This window comes from Monodelphis domestica, chromosome 1 (genome assembly GCF_027887165.1).
Source record: "Monodelphis domestica isolate mMonDom1 chromosome 1, mMonDom1.pri, whole genome shotgun sequence".
Taxonomy (NCBI): Eukaryota; Metazoa; Chordata; class Mammalia; order Didelphimorphia; family Didelphidae; genus Monodelphis; species Monodelphis domestica.
In genome coordinates, this window is record NC_077227.1 from 664,397,036 (window position 1) to 664,414,644 (window position 17,609).

Genomic DNA, 17,609 nt, shown 5'->3' on the forward strand with positions numbered 1-17,609 from the left:
AAATTAACTATTTAAATAAAAAGTTTTAAAAAAGGCATGTCCCCAGAAGGGGTAAAAATAAATAAATGAAGTATATGTTGACATATGCTACAATCCAAAATAAATAAATAAAATAAAGTATGAAAGTAATATTACTTCAAAATTCAGTACTTCAAGAATGTGTAATTTTATCCATGTAGACACTCTTTTGACTTTTCTACCACTTAGCAGATAGTCAAGTGTTTCTGTGACTGAAAAATGTATCCCTGGAATCTCTAAGAAGGGTATTTCCACACATTTAACCCTTCAGAATCATTTATTCATTCAATTGATTGAGGGTCTTTTATGGTCAAAGCTCAAGATATTACAGAGGACATGTTTTGGAGCAAACTGATGCAGCACAGATACCAAAGATTTGAATTTTAGGAACCATTTCTTACCAGTAAACGGGGTGAGCCCAGAGGGGAGTCCCACCCAACAAAGGGTTGGTGCCAGTTTTTATAGCGAGACCAGAAAGTGCGCCGAGGGAGGAGATTGGTAGTTTTGAACAAAGCACACATATGTGTCCATATCAGGATGCTGCAGAGCAAGCAAACAATAAATCACAGAGGTAGAGTGTTTATACTTTTAGCAATTTCTCAGGATTCCAGTGCTTATCAATGGAGGCATATGTCCTGCCATAAATTTAACCCTAGGGAGGACCATGTCTGAGTCCCTGGGGAAGCTGTGGCTTTCAGAGGAGAGAAGCAGGCACTGCCCAGGGATATGGTTTTTGTCTCCTTCCCTGCAAGCTTTGTGGGGACTCCTGGGATTGTGAGGTTTTATCTAGTTCGTACACAAAAAAGAACCTGAATGCTCCCTGCCCTCAGAGAGCTTGTAGGATGCATAGTGATATAGGCAAGTGCATAAATAATGAAAATATAAGTGGAAGAGGAAGTTGACTGGGAGTGTATCCCATGGAGCTGGGCACTTGTGCTTTGGCACTATGCTCTGCCCTTGCTAAGCTCATATAAGACTTGAAGATGTAAAATAGATAACTTTGACTACATTAAATTAAAAGGGGTTTGCACAAACCAAAACAATGCAACCAAGATTAGATGATAAACAAAAAAACTGGGAAAAAAAATTTATAGCAAATATTTCTGACAAAGGCTTCATTTCTATCAGGGGAAGCAAAGGGGAATCCCTTCCCCCTCCTCTTCTAAACAGAGCCATATACTCTACTGTGTTAAACAAGATATTGTTAAATTGCAGAGTTTTTCTGAGCAAATTGAAGCCAAAAATAAAATAAGAAAAATAAAATAGTAAAATAAAACATTTTCTCTCTGCTGGAAAAAAAATCCAAATATCCTCCATATCACTTACAAGGGTTTTAAGTGCATTTTCAGGTTTCATAAAATATACCTGTGTCAGGTTCATAATTTTATTAGCCTATTGTGTGAAATGAGAGAGTTTATCAGCATCGCCATTATTTCCAACCTCCTTTGGGGATTTAATCACCTGGTCTATTTGTGACCCTGGTTTTCTATTTCAAATTACATTAGGCTAAAATGAGGCTCACAACTTACACTCTGGAAAATAGATAAATATGAAGCATGGCTCAGCAAAGTGGTATAGCTAGTTAAAAGTGGGGTGTCACTTCTGAGAGACTCCCCCCCTCCTCCCTCAACAAAACTCCAAGTTTTATAAAAGGATTCAGAACAACTGATTTCTTTAAGATTTTTTCTAGTTGTTTTTTTTTAAAGATTAAAAAAAAAACCCAATCACTTTCTAATTTCCCCAACCCTTAATAGAACCCTTCCTTGCAACAGAGAAATACAGTTAAACAAGATAAATGGAAAACCATGGCCATTTCAAAAAATGAATGCTTCATTCTACATGTGTAGTTCACAAAGAGGGAGGGAGGGAGGGAGGAAGGAGGAATGTTGGATCACCAGTTATCTGGAGTCAAGATTGGGCATTACATTGATCTGAATTCTAATGTCTTTTCATTTTTTTAATACTATTGTGATCACTGTTATTATTTTTCTCTTGACTTCGTTTACTTTGTTTAAGATATTTCTAATGGTTATACTCAGGTATAGGACATAATGAGAGGAACACTTGTTTTTTTCCCCATTCTCTCTCCTTGGAATGCCCATCTCCTACTTTCCATCTACTGAAATCCTACCTGTCTTTTGAGGCCCAGATCAGGGATCACATCCTCCATGAAGCCTTCCTTGGCCACCCCAGTTTATGGTCCTCTTCCCATTTCTTTAAATTACAGCAGATACTGGATATGCCTCTCACTTGACAATGAATTATATAGTCTTGTATTTGTGGAAATGGTAGTCTACCAAACAAATGAACTCTGTGGTATTCTAGTCCAATGTCATGAGCTTGGGACTTAAGAGGGTCTTTGAAGAAGACACAGATCAGCCAGCAAATTCAAAGCAACAGGCTTTTATTTTGTGAATTTTAGGGAAAGTTGTTCAATTTAATTGAGGATAGCCAAGACTTGAAGTATAAAAAGGAAGGCAGGAGCAAGGGAAGGATAATAGGGTGGGGTACCTACCTAGGATCTGGAGAATTAGTCAACATCTCCAAAACTGAATTAGGAAGGGAAGAGAGATTTCCAAAAAACTTCAGTGTGGCATCCCAGGGAGGGAGGTTACAACTAGAAAGGTGATATAGTAGATGTAAGTTTCCAGCATGAAAAACTTTAAGTATAGAAGTTTCCAGAAAAGAAGGGGGGCATGTCAGAGAAGACAGGAGTTAGTGGTGTCTAGAGCAATGACATCCAGAAAGGCTAGATCCCACAAATCTAGATAGTTTGGAGACTACGGCACATGACTATATTTATTTTTGTAAGGTGTGTGTGTGTGTAGAGCCATTGTAGGTTATGGATATATCCACATAGGTTTGTCAAAATGAAACTTTGCAGGAGATATAAATAAATGCTAAATAGAAATTCCTCTACCCTTCTCCAAGGGAGACCAGTTCTTACAAGGAATGAAGTAAGAGATTGGGGCCATGAGATTAGCCTAATCTGCTTTCTTCAGAAAGGGACATCAGAGTAGAGTTATGTCTACCCACCCCACTAAAAAATTGCAAATCTAGGAGAAATAAGTCTTTGTGTCAAGTCACTTTTCCGGGTTACTTAATAGGGAAGGAATGCTCCAAGCTTTATTGAAGCTCTTGACTCCTTTCCCACCAAATGTTAATTATACAAACCATCCATCACACATAGTGAAGAGTAAATAAATCCATTTTCCCAAAGTGATTGCAAATAGAAACCAGAAGAATTATGCAGATTAGAATAAACCAGATAACACAAAGAATAAATGATCTCATCCACTAAGAGCAAGATAATTTCATCTCAACCAAAAAAGTGTTCCCAATCTCACCCAAAGGAAAATTCTCCAAATGCTCTAATGCATCAACCTGGGAACAGGAACAGTTCTATATGTCAGTTTTTTCTTGGAATCTTTCTCTCCCTTCTGGGACCTCTCCCTGAAGAGAGCCTGGAGTCACATAGGTGTGTCCTCTCTAATCTTTCAAAAATAATTTCCAGAATTCATTTTTCAAGATTTTGAATTTTCTTCCTTCCTCTTTCCCTCTCCCCTTCCTGATTGACAAGCATTTTGAAATAGATTATAAATGTGTGATCATACAGAAGGTATTTCCTAATTGGTAATATTGTGGAAGAAGATATATAAAATACACACAAAAGAAAATAAAGTAAAAAATAGTATGCTTTGATCTACATTCAGACTTCATCAGTTCTTTCTCTGGAGATGGATAGTTTTTTTTTTTTATCATGTCTTTAGAATTGTCTTGGATCTTTGTATTGCTAAGAATTGCTAAATCTTTTGCAATTTGTTAATATGTACAAGGTTCTCCTGGTTCTGTTCATTTCACTTTGCATAAGTTTATGTAAGTCTTTCCAGGTTTTTCTGAAACCATCCTACTTGTCATTTCTTATAACACAATTATATTCTATCTCAATCATATAACACAGCTTATAAAGCCATTCCCCAGTTGACAGACCTCTCCTGACTTGCCAATTCTTTGCCACCACAAAAAGAACTGTTGTAAATATATTTATACAGATAAGTTCCTCTACCTTAAAAAAAATCTCTGGAATATAGACCTAGTAGGGGTATTGCTGAGTCCAAGGATATGCATAGTTTTATAGCCCTTTGGGCCTAGTTACAATTTGCTCTCTAGAATGGTTGGATCAGTTCATGACTCCACCAAGTGTATTAGTATCCCAATTTTTCCCACATCCATTTCAATATTTATCATTTTCCTTTTATGTCATATTAGTTAATCTGATAGGTGTGAAGTGGTACCTCAAGTTATTTTAATTTGCATTTCTCTAATCAATAGTGATTTAGAACATAGATAGTATTGATTTCTTTATCTGAAAATTGTCTGTTCATATCCTTTAACCATTTATCATTTGGAAAATGACTTATATTCTTATAAATTTGACTTAGTTATGAGACCTTTATCTGAGATGTTTGGTATAGAATTGTTTCCCAACTATCTGTTTTCCTTCTAATCTTGGTTGCATTGGTTTTGATTGTATAAGGCTTTTAAAATTTAATATAATCAAACTTATCCTTTCTGTCTCATAATGCTCTCTATCTCTTATTTGGTCATAAATTTCCCCTTATTCATAGATCTGACAGGTAAATTATTCCATACTCCCATAATTTGCTCATGATATTGCCTTTTCTGTCTAAATCATATGTCCATTTTGACCTTATCTTAGTATGTGGTATGAGATGTTGATCAATATCTAGTTTCTGCCATACTGTTTTCTAGTTTTTCCAGCATTATTTGTGAGTTCTTGTCCATTGTAAACCTTAAAATTTCTTAGACTTATAAATGTTGGAAATTTCACCATTGGGAAATTTCATACTTGAAAAATTTCCTATTGATAGTGGGAACTCTATTGGAATGTGAACCCCATTGGCATGGGAGGTTCCTCCTCCTCCCTTCTTAAGATTACTTTAGGACAGAACCCTTTTGCTGAACAATGGAAAGGGCTTTGACCTATGCTTAAGCATAGAACAGGAATTTCTTTGAGTCATGATTGATTTTAGAATTGATACAATAGAGATACTTGGAATGACAGAACCAGGTCTTGGAAAATACAATTTCCACCCCACTCAGTCCTAACAGGATTTAGGAAGGGCTACAGCAAAGGATCAAGATTTAATTATTTGAGAATATGACCTTCAACAGACATGTGCAAAGCCACAGACCTCTGGGCGGTCCTGGGTTAAGCTAGAGCCACCATTGGCACAGGGAAGACATGGACAGTGATTGGTAGATGTGAGAACTGAGGGGAGGGAACTTGGATGGTTTGCTTAAAGATAGAGGGGTCTGAGGACTGAGGGGTGGTTGGTTGGAGAGGTTTTTGCTCTGAGAGGTGGTGCTTTGAGAAGTTTGCTCTGAAGGAAGCTGGAGGTGGAGGCCCCTGAGACTGTTTCTCCATTTTGGTCACGTGAGTGATAGGGACTGATCTCTTTTCTTTGCCTCAGCTATCTAAGGGCTTGGGCCTTTTGGCCCAGCCTAAACAGAAGGGGTATTTAAGCCCTATTCCCTTCTCTCCCCTTTCTTTCTCTCTCTCTCTCCCTCTCTCTATCTCTAATATCTTTCTTCCTCCTGTTTGTAATTAAACTCCATAAAAGGTTGATTGCTGACTTGAGTTTTCATTTAGGAATTACATAGCTGAATTCCTTGGCGACCTTAAATTAATATATATCAGTCTTTTAAAGTGATTTCCTTGTCACACCATTTAGGTTTATCAAGCACTAAATTCTTATGGTCATTTATTACTGTGTATTATGTAACTCATTTATTCCTATGATCCACCATTCTTTTTCTTAGCCAGTACCAGATTGTATTGATGATTACACTTTATAGTACAGTTTGAGATCTGGTTCAACTAAATCACCACCTTTCTCATTTTTTTCATTAATTCCCTTCATATTCTTGACCTTTTTATTCTTCCAAATGAACTTTTTGTTATTATTTTTCTAGCTCTATAAAATAATTTTTGGGTAGTTTAATTGATATGACAAAAAATAAATAAATTTTGGTAGAATTCTCATTTTTGTTATATTGGCTTGGCCTATCCATGATCAATGAACATTTTTCTAATTACTTAGATCTGACTTTATTTGTATTAAAAAATTTTTTTGTAGTTATGATAATATAATTCCTGGTTTTATCTTGGCAGGTGGATTCCCAAGTATCTTATATTGTCTATTTTAGATGGAATTTCTATTTCTATCTCTTGCTGTTGGACCTTATTTGTAATATATAGAAGTGCTGATGACCTATACCAGTTTATTTTGTATTCTGCAACTTTACTAAAGTTAATTATTTCAACTAGTTTTTTAGTTGATTCTCTAAGTATACCATCATATCAACTGCAGAGTATTAGTTTAGTTTCTTCATTACCTAGTCTTATTTCTTTTCCTTCTCTTATTGCTATAGCTAGCAGTTTCTAGTACAAGATTGAATAATACATTTGTCTTCTCTTAAAAGATGGAAAGCCAGAAGCTAATTGAAATAATCAACAACTTTAGCAAAGTTGCAGGATATAAAACACGCATAACTCATCAGCATTTCTATATATCTCCAACACAGCTCAGCAGCAAAAACTAGAAAGGGAAATCCCATTCAAAATCACCTTAGACAAAATAAAATACCTAGGAATCTACCTCCCGAGACAAACACAGGAACTATATGAACACAACTACAAAACACTCTCCACACAACTAAAACTAGACTTGAGCAATTGGAAAAACATTAACTGCTCATGGATAGGACGAGCCAATATAATAAAAATGAACATCCTATCCAAACTTATTTATCTATTTAGTGCCATACCCATTGAACTCCCAAAAAATTTCTTTACTGATTTAGAAAAAAACATAACAAAGTTCATTTGGAATAACAAAGGATCAAGGCTATCCAGGGAAATAATGGAAAAAAAACACAAATGATGGGGGCCTTTCAGTCCCAGACTTCAAACTATATTACAAAGCAGCAGTCATCAAAACAATTTGGTATTGGCTAAGAGACAGAAAGGAAGATCAGTGGAATAGACTGGGGGAAAGCGACCTCAACAAGACAGTATACGATAAACCCAAAGATCCCAGCTTTTGGGACAAAAATCCACTATTCGATAAAAACTGCTGGGAAAATTGGAAGACAGTGTGGGAGAGATTAGGAATTGATCAACACCTCACACCCTATACCAAGATAAATTCAAAATAGGTGAATGACTTAAACATAAAGAAGGAAACCATAAGTAAATTGGGTAAACACAGAATAGTATACATGTCAGACCTTTGGGAGGGGAAAGACTTTAAAACCAAGCAAGACATAGAAAGAATCACAAAATGTAAAATAAATAATTTCGACTACATCAAATTAAAAAGCTTTTGTACAAACAAAACCAATGTAACTAAAATCAGAAGGGAAACAACAAATTGGGAAAAAATCTTCATAGAAACCTCTGACAAAGGTTTAATTACTCAAATTTATAAAGAGCTAAATCAATTGTACAAAAAATCAAGCCATTCTCCAATTGAGAAATGGGCAAGGGACATGGATAGGCAGTTCTCAGATAAAGAAATCAAAACTATTAATAAGCACATGAAGAAGTGTTCTAAATCTCTGATAATCAGAGAGATGCAAATCAAAACAACTCTGAGGTATCACCTCACACCTAGCATATTGGCTAACATGATAGCAAAGGAAAGTAATGAATGCTGGAGGGGATGTGGCAAAGTAGGGACATTAATTCATTGCTGGTGGAGTTGTGAACTGATCCAACCATTCTGGAGGGCAATTTGGAACTATGCCCAAAGGGCGACAAAAGAATGTCTTCCCTTTGATCCAGCCATAGCACTGCTGGGTCTGTACCCCAAAGAGATAATGGACAAAAAGACTTGTACAAGAATATTCATAGCTGCGCTCTTTGTGGTGGCCAAAAATTGGAAAACGAGGGGATGCCCATCAATTGGGGAATGGCTGAACAAATTGTGGTATATGTTGGTGATGGAATACTATTGTGCTAAAAGGAATAATAAAATGGAGGAATTCCATGGAGACTGGAACAACCTCCAGGAAGTAATGCAGAGCGAGAGGGGCAGAACCAGGAGAACATTGTACACAGAGACTGATACACTGTGGTATAATCGAACGTAATGGACTTCTCCATTAGTGGTGGTGTAATGTCCCTGAACAATCTGCAGGGATCCAGGAGAAAAACACTATCCATAAGCAGAGGACAAACTGTGGGAGTAGAAACACTGAGGAAAAGCAAATGCCTGACTACAGCGGTTGAGGAGACATGACAGAGGAGAGACTCTAAACGAACACTCTAATGCAAATACTAACAACATGGCAATGGGTTCGAATCAAGAACATATGTGATACCCAGTGGAATCACACGTCGGCTATTGGGGGGGGGAAGGAAAAGAAAATGATCTTTATCTCTAATGAATAATGCTTGGAAATGATCAAATAAAATATTATTTAAAAAAAAAGAAAGGTAAATCAGAAATGTCATACACATCTTCTTGTAGAGAAAAGGAGATGTAACTAAATGCTCCCTAAAGTTCCTCCCCATCTCCAAGATTCTATGAAACTCTAACTGTTGTTGGATCAATCAATCAATCAATAAACATTTATTTTTTCAATTAAAAAAAAGATGGAAAGCCAGGAAAAAAAAATACTCTCTTCTCTTAAATTTTCTCCATCTCTGTCCCTTGGTACTTGTGGAGTGTTGACCACTAGTGAGGGAAGCCTTATGCAAATGCATAGGCTTGAACCCTAAGTTAAATTTCATTGCTAAATTCAATGGTCTTTTGTCAATACTCAATTTTTTTGGCTTCTCTGTAGCATTTGATATTGGTGATTTTCTGGATCACTCTTCCCCTGGACTCTTCTGATATTGCTGTCTCTTGGTTCTTCTCCTTGTCTGGCTTCTCAGTCTCCTTTGCAAGATCTTCATACCTATTTTGTTGTTTTTGTATGGATATAACCTAGAGCTCTGTCCTAGGCCCTATTTTCTTCTTTCTATATGCTCTCTCTAGTGATTTCATCAGCACTCATGAGTTCAGCCATCATCTCTATGAAAATGATTCTCAAATCTACATATCCATCCATTATCTCTCCCCATTTCTAGTCCTACATATCCAACTGCCAGTTGAACTCCAATTGGATGACTCATAAACAATTTAAACTCAACATAACTGAAACAAAACTCTTTAACTTTCCTTCCTCTGCACAAATCCCTTTTCTAAACTTCTCTATTTCTGTTGAGGACACCCTCATCCTTCCAGTCATTTATTTCCATAAACTCAAAGTCATCCTTTATTCCTTTCTCCCCTTCTGCATAAATTCAGTTGCAAAATCTTAATCACATCCCCTTCTTTCCATTCATACAGCTACCACTCTAGATCATATTGTGAGAGGTGATGAGCCTTTGCCCAGACAATAGCCTTCCAATTGGTGCCCCTGCATCCAGTCTCTCTCCTTTTCTATTCATCATCTGCATCGCTGTCAAATTGATGTTCCTCAAGCACAGGGCTCAAGAATGCCATTCATTCAGATTTCTTCAATAACTCCCTGTTGCCTCTAAGAAAAAATACAAACTCCACTGTTTGGATTTTAAAATCCTTTCATAATCTGGTTCCAAGTTATCTTTTCAGATTGATTACATATTATTATTGTCCCTTACAACCTCTATTTTCCAGCCCAACTTGTTTGCTTGCTATTCCTTGGTCATGCCATTCCATCACCTCTTTCTAAACCATGACAAATGTTCCTGAAATGCTCTCTTGATTCATTGACCTGGGAACTTCTAAATCCCTTCAGGGCTCAGCTCAAGTGTTGCCTCCTTCAAGAGACTAATCCTGGCCTATCCTCACCCCATCTTGTTAAGGTGTTCCTCTGTTACCTAAATTGCTTTGGACTTATTTTGTTTATATTCTCTATTTTCTTCCTTCGTTATCTCTTTCATGATAAGTCAGTGTTCCCAAAGTCTTCAGGGCAGTTTTAAGCTATTAAAGTTTAAATAGTTTTGAATTATTAAAACTTAAAACTGCCCTAAGATTTTGGAGATGTCTTATATAAGTTCTTTAAGACAGGAACTGTCTCAAAAGTTTTTGAATCTTCAACATCTAGCTTAATGCCTAGCCCATAATATGTGCCTAATAACTGCTTATTGAATTGAATCTTATCTTTCTACATAGATTGTAAGTCCCTTGAAAATAAAAATTACATTTATAGAACCATATACTCCACCTCCATTTCCATAGTTGGTCAGTCAGCTAAACATTTATTTATTATTTTATAGCTTTTACCATCTCTCTTAATAACAATCCCAAGGCAGAAGAGTGGTAAGGGCTAAGCAATGGGGATTTAGTGACTTACCCAGGGCCACACAACTAGGAAGTATCTGTGGTCAAATTTGAACCTAGGACCTCCTGTCTCTGGGCCTGGCTCTCAATTCACTGAGCCACCCAGCTGTCCCAGACCCATTTTATTTTATTTTTATTTTTTCCTCCTTTTAAACATCAATTTATTTGGTCATTTTCATTCCAGACCCATTTTAAATAATGTTCTTTGCTTATAAAATGGATTCTTGACATTTTAAAAGCTTTCTTTTAAGTGATCATTTATGATTTGAAGTGGGCCTTCAATTCAAAGTGGGCCTCTCTGGGTCTTACTTTCCCAGTCTATAAAATGAGGCAATCCGATTAAAGGATCTACAAGGTCTCTTCCTACATTTGGGATTCTACAAATTATGCCTACTTAGCTATATATTAGTGCAAGTGTATGGATGTTTAAAGTAGACTAGCATTTCTGGTGTGAAGGCTTTCTGAACACTTTTTACGGCTGCTTATCCACCTGTGGTGCTTACCTGGCACTCAACTCTCACCTGTAGCTCCAAGAAGTTATCGCATATGAAGTGGCCACACTCTGGTAAATCATCTCAGCAAATGGGCCAAACCAGGGTAAAGGTAATTGACAGGCTTCCAACCCATTGATAATTTACAGGATATGAAGATGTCCTTCGGTAGAATGGGCTGATGAGAAAAATTTGTTCTGATGGCCATGAAGACAGCTGAAGCAGATACTATGGAGCTTTTAGAGCTTGATTGGGGACATTAAAGATGTCAAGGTCATCCACTGCATCCTGGACCATCACTAGTCATCTTGACTTTTGTCTTGCCACTAGATTTCAATGATTTTGGAAGAGAGAATGAGGGTGAGGACTTAGTACAACTGTGACTCACTTCAATCCGATATGCATGAAATTCAAGAGAGCATTCTATGATGTCATTGGTTATCATCTAAAATGAAGGACAATGGTGACAGCTCAGTGGATTGAGAGTTAAGCCCAGAGATGGGAGGTCCTAGGTTCAAATCTGGTCTACGTTCCTTCTTAGATGTGTGATCCTAGGCAAGTCACTAAATGCCTAGCCTTTACCTCTCTTCTGCCTTAGAACCAGTACACAGGAAGGAAGGAAGGAAGGAAGGAAGGAAGGAAGGAAGGAAGGAAGGAAGGAAGGAAGGAAGGAAGGAAGGAAGGAAGGAAGGAAGGAAGGAAGGAAGGAAGGAAGGAAGGAAGGAAGGACAAATAACATTGCAGCATGACTGTCCTTCTTTTCCCCTTTATCTCATTCTCCATTTCAACAACAACCTCATGACCAGATTTTGTAACATCTGAGGCTTCTTTTTTCTTCTATGAGTCAGGATAGAGGAGAGGGGATAGAAGGCAGTCCCGGGCAAAAGTTTTTCTAGGCAGATAAGTAGCATAATCAATAAAGAACAAGTCCTAGAGTTAGGAAAGCCTGAGTTCATATCTAGTCTCTGACAGTGCTATTACTATCACTATGAGCTTGAACAATTCTCTCTCTGTCTGTCTTAGTTTCCTCAACTGTAAAATGGAGATAATAGTGACACATAATTGGGTTATTGTAAAGAAAAAATGAAACATTTGTAAAGAGCTTTGCAAACCTTAAAGCACTATAGAAATTGTAGCTATTATAATTTCCTTTGTGCCCAAGACTAAGACCTTCCAAGAAGAAACTATGATCTATTTTGATTCCTCACAGGTAAATCTAGGGATGGGGGCAATCATGGGGGCAGATGAATCAATGAACATTTATTAAACCCTTTCCATAAGTCAATTATTGTTTTATTTTAATCACGTCCAATTCTTTATGACCCCATTTGTAGTTTTCTTGGCAAAGATACTGGAGCGTTTTGCCATTTCCTTCTCCAGTTCATGTGACAGATGACAGGGCAAATAGGGTTAAGTGACTTGCCCACGGTCATTCAGCTAGTGTCTGTGGATGAATTTGAACTCAGGTCCCAGGCCTGGTACTCTGTCTACTGAGCCAGCTAACTAGCCCTTCTATAAATGTGCTAAATAAAATCTTGGTCTCAAACAATTGATATTCTACTAGTCAGATATAATATGTTCCCAGAGAAGTACATAGATAACTACCCCCCAAAACACACACACACACACACACTGGAGAAACCAATGACTAGGATCAGTAAAGGCCTTTTAGACCTTGTGGAACTTGAGTTGAGCCTTGAAAGGTTCCAAGAAGCAGAAGTGAGGAGGGAGTACCTCCCGGGCATGGGAGCCAGCCTGTGAAAGCATAGGACAAATAGTAGTTCCATATTGTACTGTGGAAGAGGAGGGTACAGCTGTAAAAGGAACTGTGAAGGATAATGCTGGTTTGGATGCAGGGATGTACTGGAGCCACCTTGAATGTGCTTTGGAGAGTCAATTATTAAATTTTCATTTTGGATAATTTACATCTCAGAGACTGATAAATGCTAAAATCAGGGCTTGGTTTATTGTCTAGACTAAAGAAAGTGATGGAGAAAATGTTAATAGTGCAGATTAAACTTAAAAGTGTGTCATGTGTACATATTTTTTAGAGATAATTATTGAACTTTTGCCAATGCACCCTTCCACAGCTAGGTAAGGGAAGGCAGAGCTATGACTAGGGTTTAGTCTAGGCAGTCTATTATTTAGAATCACAGGAATTTCCGAATGGACACACAATACAGAGGATTGAAGAAATAGAATCTTAGATGGTAATTTCCTTATCTTTCCTTTTTGCAAGTTTGATCCAAAACAGTTATAAGGAATGTGCTGCAAACCCAAGTCCACAAGAGCTGTCTAATTTGACAACCTTGTTTTAAGAAACCCTGAGGCATCCCTGGATCACCCTAGATAGGATTAGTAAATTTGTCCTAGGTTGAACTGTAAACCTTCAAGTACCCATTGATCTCACCCTAGATAGGATTAGTAGATATAATCTAATCTTAAATACCCTTTTGTCTTAGAAGTTTTTTCCCATTATATCTAGGATTCTCCCAGGTAGTCCAGCCCCCAGCTGGAATCCTCCTTCCCTAGCCTCCATGTAAGCCAATCAGTTGTCTTTTCTTTCCTGTACTCTCTAAAGTATATTTAAGACCCCCCAAGTTCTTCAGCTAGATAGAAATTCCAATGATGGAGATTCCCATTCCTGCTACATTTCCTGGAGACATTGTTCCCAGAGTCCCAGAGCTTGGCTCTGTGTGGTGGCATAAGAGCATCGTCTTCCTTGTCCTGATTAAAGACTTGTTCTTTGTAATTCCTTTGGTGGTTCTGTGTTTTTCCAGCTTAAAATGGAGCTTATGGGAAAGTATGGACAGCTATCTCCAGAATGTGATCCATCTCTTTCTAAGAGACTTTGATACCTGTGTGGAGGGGAGCAAGAGACATGAGCTGGCTACTCTGTTCTTTTCTGAGAGAGAAGGGAAAGCAGGAAGCACTGATATTGTCATGGGCATTGTAACCCCAGAAACTCAGGCAAACTATTATAGGGAAATTCCTCTGCTCCCTTAGGTCCTCATGGCTCTCAACCCAAAGCACCTGACCTTGAATATTACCTTCCTTTGATTGCATTCATTCATTCTCCAAATCAGGAGAACCACCCCCATGCCTTCCGGCTAACCTCCCCTCAACCCCTTGCTCCAGAGTCATGTCCCCACTGCTGTAGAAGAATATAAAAAACCCAGAATGGAGGCATTCTGGGAGCAAACTCCCAGGTTGCTCCACTCACGCTGTCTTGCTTGCCAAAAATTAAACGTTACTAATAAATCTCTCTTTAGTTTTAAGTTAAGTTTCAGAGTCTTGCATTCTTGCAAAAGGTATCCTTCCCGAACCCCAGGGGTACACCTCTACACCCCACAACAATATGATTATAAAGTGCCTACTATATATCAGGTACTGTGCTAATTGCTGTACAAGTATTATCCTATCAGCCTTCACTGGTCTAGGGCCATGGAATTTTTTTTAGGTTTGAAAGTAACAAAACTGCTAGATATAATAACAATTAAAATTATTTTGAGAAACTGATTTTGGGTAAGCATATCAATTTATTAATTAGGCTGGATTATTACCAATAGATTGATAGGTCAGTGGCCCTCCAAATGATTAAAGACCTCAAATGCGGTTTAGGCAGATCTATAAATAGGATTTTAGGAGTTCATTCAGCCCCTCTCTTGAACATTCCAAGATATCTCTAATTGGTAAATAGCTACTTAGAAGGTGGCCCATCAAACTATCTAATCCTCTCCATGCCCATGTGATGGGAGTCTCATGGGGAGGAAAAAAATCTTTGTCTTAGAGCAGCTAGGTGGCTCAGTGGATTGAGAGCCAGGTCTCAATCCAGAGACAGGAACTTCTGGGTTCAAATCTGGTCTCAGATACTTCCTAGCTGTGTGGCCCTGGGCAAGTCACTTAACCCCCATTGCCCAGCCCTTATCACAATTCTTCCTTGGAACCAATACACAGTATTGATTCTAAGACAGAAGGTAAAAGTTTAAAAAAAAATCTTCCTCTTACTCTTTTATGAACAAAATTCTTTTAAAAGATAGACAGTTATTGGAATGCCTATGAACAAAGAAAATGCAAAAAGCGTTAGACTGTAAGGAATCTCTAACTCACAACCCTGACTCTGTGTGGGTTTGGGCGCTTGACTCTGTGTGGAGTCCTAAATATTGAACACTCTCCCTCTCCTGATTAAAGACTTGGTTTTTCTGACTATTTAATAGTTCTGTGTTTTTCCCCAAGTTAACACCTTCCATCTTGGAATCAACACTGTGTATTGGTTCCAAGGCAGAAGAGTGCTGATTGGCAACTTTTTTGAGCTTGGTGTGTCAAAAATGACCAGAAAACTGAGCATAACTCAGATGGTGTGTCACTTTGAGGAAAAAAAAGCATAATTTTGCTATATTTATAGTTTAAATAACAAAAATGTATAATTGTAATATATAACTGATTTAATAAACCAAAAACTAATTATTTAACTTACCTACTTAGTGACTTCTTTGTTCATCTGTCAGTCAGTTTCTTTTGTTGGTCTTGATATTATTTAACTTGTGTGGGGTGCCATGAACTAAAATAAGTGAGGGGGAGGGGAATTTTGTAACTAACCTGCCTATTAGTGACATTTTTGTTGCTGAATTTCATTGGCTAAATCTTCAATTGAAGGTTGGAGCTTTGTACACTTTAAGCCCAAGCAATCACTACTAACTTCATCTGTCAATCTGCTTTTTTTGTTGGTTTTGATATTTTTTAATGCTGAGAATAAGGTCTCACAAAAGTAGGTAGAGGGAAAAATTGTGAGTAAAGCCATTGCTATATTTTCCAGGGTGCTAAAAGTGTCTGGTAATGGGTTCCAGGCACTCCTCCATTGCATTTGGGTCAGAGCCCCACCCAATTTTCCACAGGCCCTGGTTTTGCCAGCCTGCCTTCTGCTCGCTCATGCTCCTCCTCCCTGCCCCTGTGGGAGCCCCACTTGACTGCCGCTCACCCTCCTCCCACCTTCCCACAAGGCCTAGGCATGACCTTGGCCACAGCTGAGGTCACATGGCAACCCAGGAGACCTCCAGGCATGAGGCTGTGTGTCATTGAAAATGGCTACATGTGTCAGTGCTGACACATGTGTCATAGCTATGCCATCACAGTACTAGGCAATAGGGGTTAAATGACTTGCCCAGGGTCACACAGCTAGGAAGTCTGAGGTCAGATTTGAACCTTGAACCTCCCATCTCTAGACCTGGCTTTCAATCCACTGAGCTACCCAGCTGCCCTGCTGGTGACAGAGCAGTGAAAATGGCAGGTTTCACACGATAAGAAATAGTTGTGTATCCTTATGTTGGATCGTGTTTGGTGACCGACATGTATGGCAGGTGACATACTCCTTGATATATCTTCTCAAGATGTTTTATATTTGTTTCTGTTGGAATCTTCCTTTGATTACAAGTTGGTTATTACCATCTATGGAACCACTTGTACCCAACTCAGCCAATAAAAATGCCCCCCTTAGAATCATTTCTAAAATAGAAGGGCAACGACTAAACAATTGGGTTTAAGTGACTTTCCCAGAGTCACACAGCTAGTCACAAATCTGAGACCAGATAGGAATCTACCTCCTCTTGACTCAAGACCTGGCACTCTATCCACGGAGCCACCTAGCTGCCCCTATTTTCTTATACTTTCGGTATATATAGTACTAAAGAGGAAAATCTATTTTAAACTGGGTACAATCTTATTATTAAAATGTTCTGGTGCCATATGGTACATCAGATGAGATAGGGGTCCCAGAAGACCTCCCTGACTTGTAGCTATGATCCTAAGAACTTAGTCAAAAGATTTGGATCTGGTTCCCTACCTTATTTACTAGGTAACGATAAGTGACCATAGGTAAGTCCCTTTATCTTGCTATGCCTCTGATTCCTCCTCTGTAAAATGAAGCTAATATTCACACACCCTGCAATAAGGAATTGTGAGGAAGTGTCTATAAGCCTTATATCAGTAAAAAATGTGTGTCATTAATCAGGAAAGGGGAGCAAATCTCAGTGATACAGTGGAAAGAACAAGTAAGATTGGAAGTAGACAGTCTGGGTCTGAATGCAAATTCTGATATTGACTGTCTTTGGAGCTAGACTTTTCCCTTCTGGATTTGCAAAGTTTCCTTTTCTGTAACATAAGAGGGTGGGATTAGATTGATCTGGAAGGTCTCTTCTGGTTCTAAATCCAATGATCCTATATTTGGCTCTGGGATTCTAGGAATATTAAAGGCTCCAGATGGGATGGATGGGGATAGGAGATGGCTTATGTAAGGCAGAAGAAAGGGAAACTAGGTTGCTCAGTGGGTAGAGAGCGTGCCAGGCCTGGAGTTGGGAGAACCGGAGTTCAAATTTGTCATCACACATTTCCCAGCAGTGTGACACTAAGCAAGTCACTCACTTAAGTTGTTACTAAGAGAAAAGAAGGGCTTAAAAAATAAGACAGAAGACAGAGAAATAAACATTCAAGATAGTGGCAATTAAGTGGGGCATGGAATTGAGAGCTAGACCTGGAGTTCTGAGTTCAAATCCTGACCTAGGCACTTACTACCTGTGGGACCCTGCACAAGTAACTTAACCTCTTTCAGCCCCAGACTACTTATATATAAAATGGGAATAATATTAGTATCTACTTTACTGAGTTCCTTAATCTATTTTAACCTCAGTTTCTTCATTTGTAAATGGGG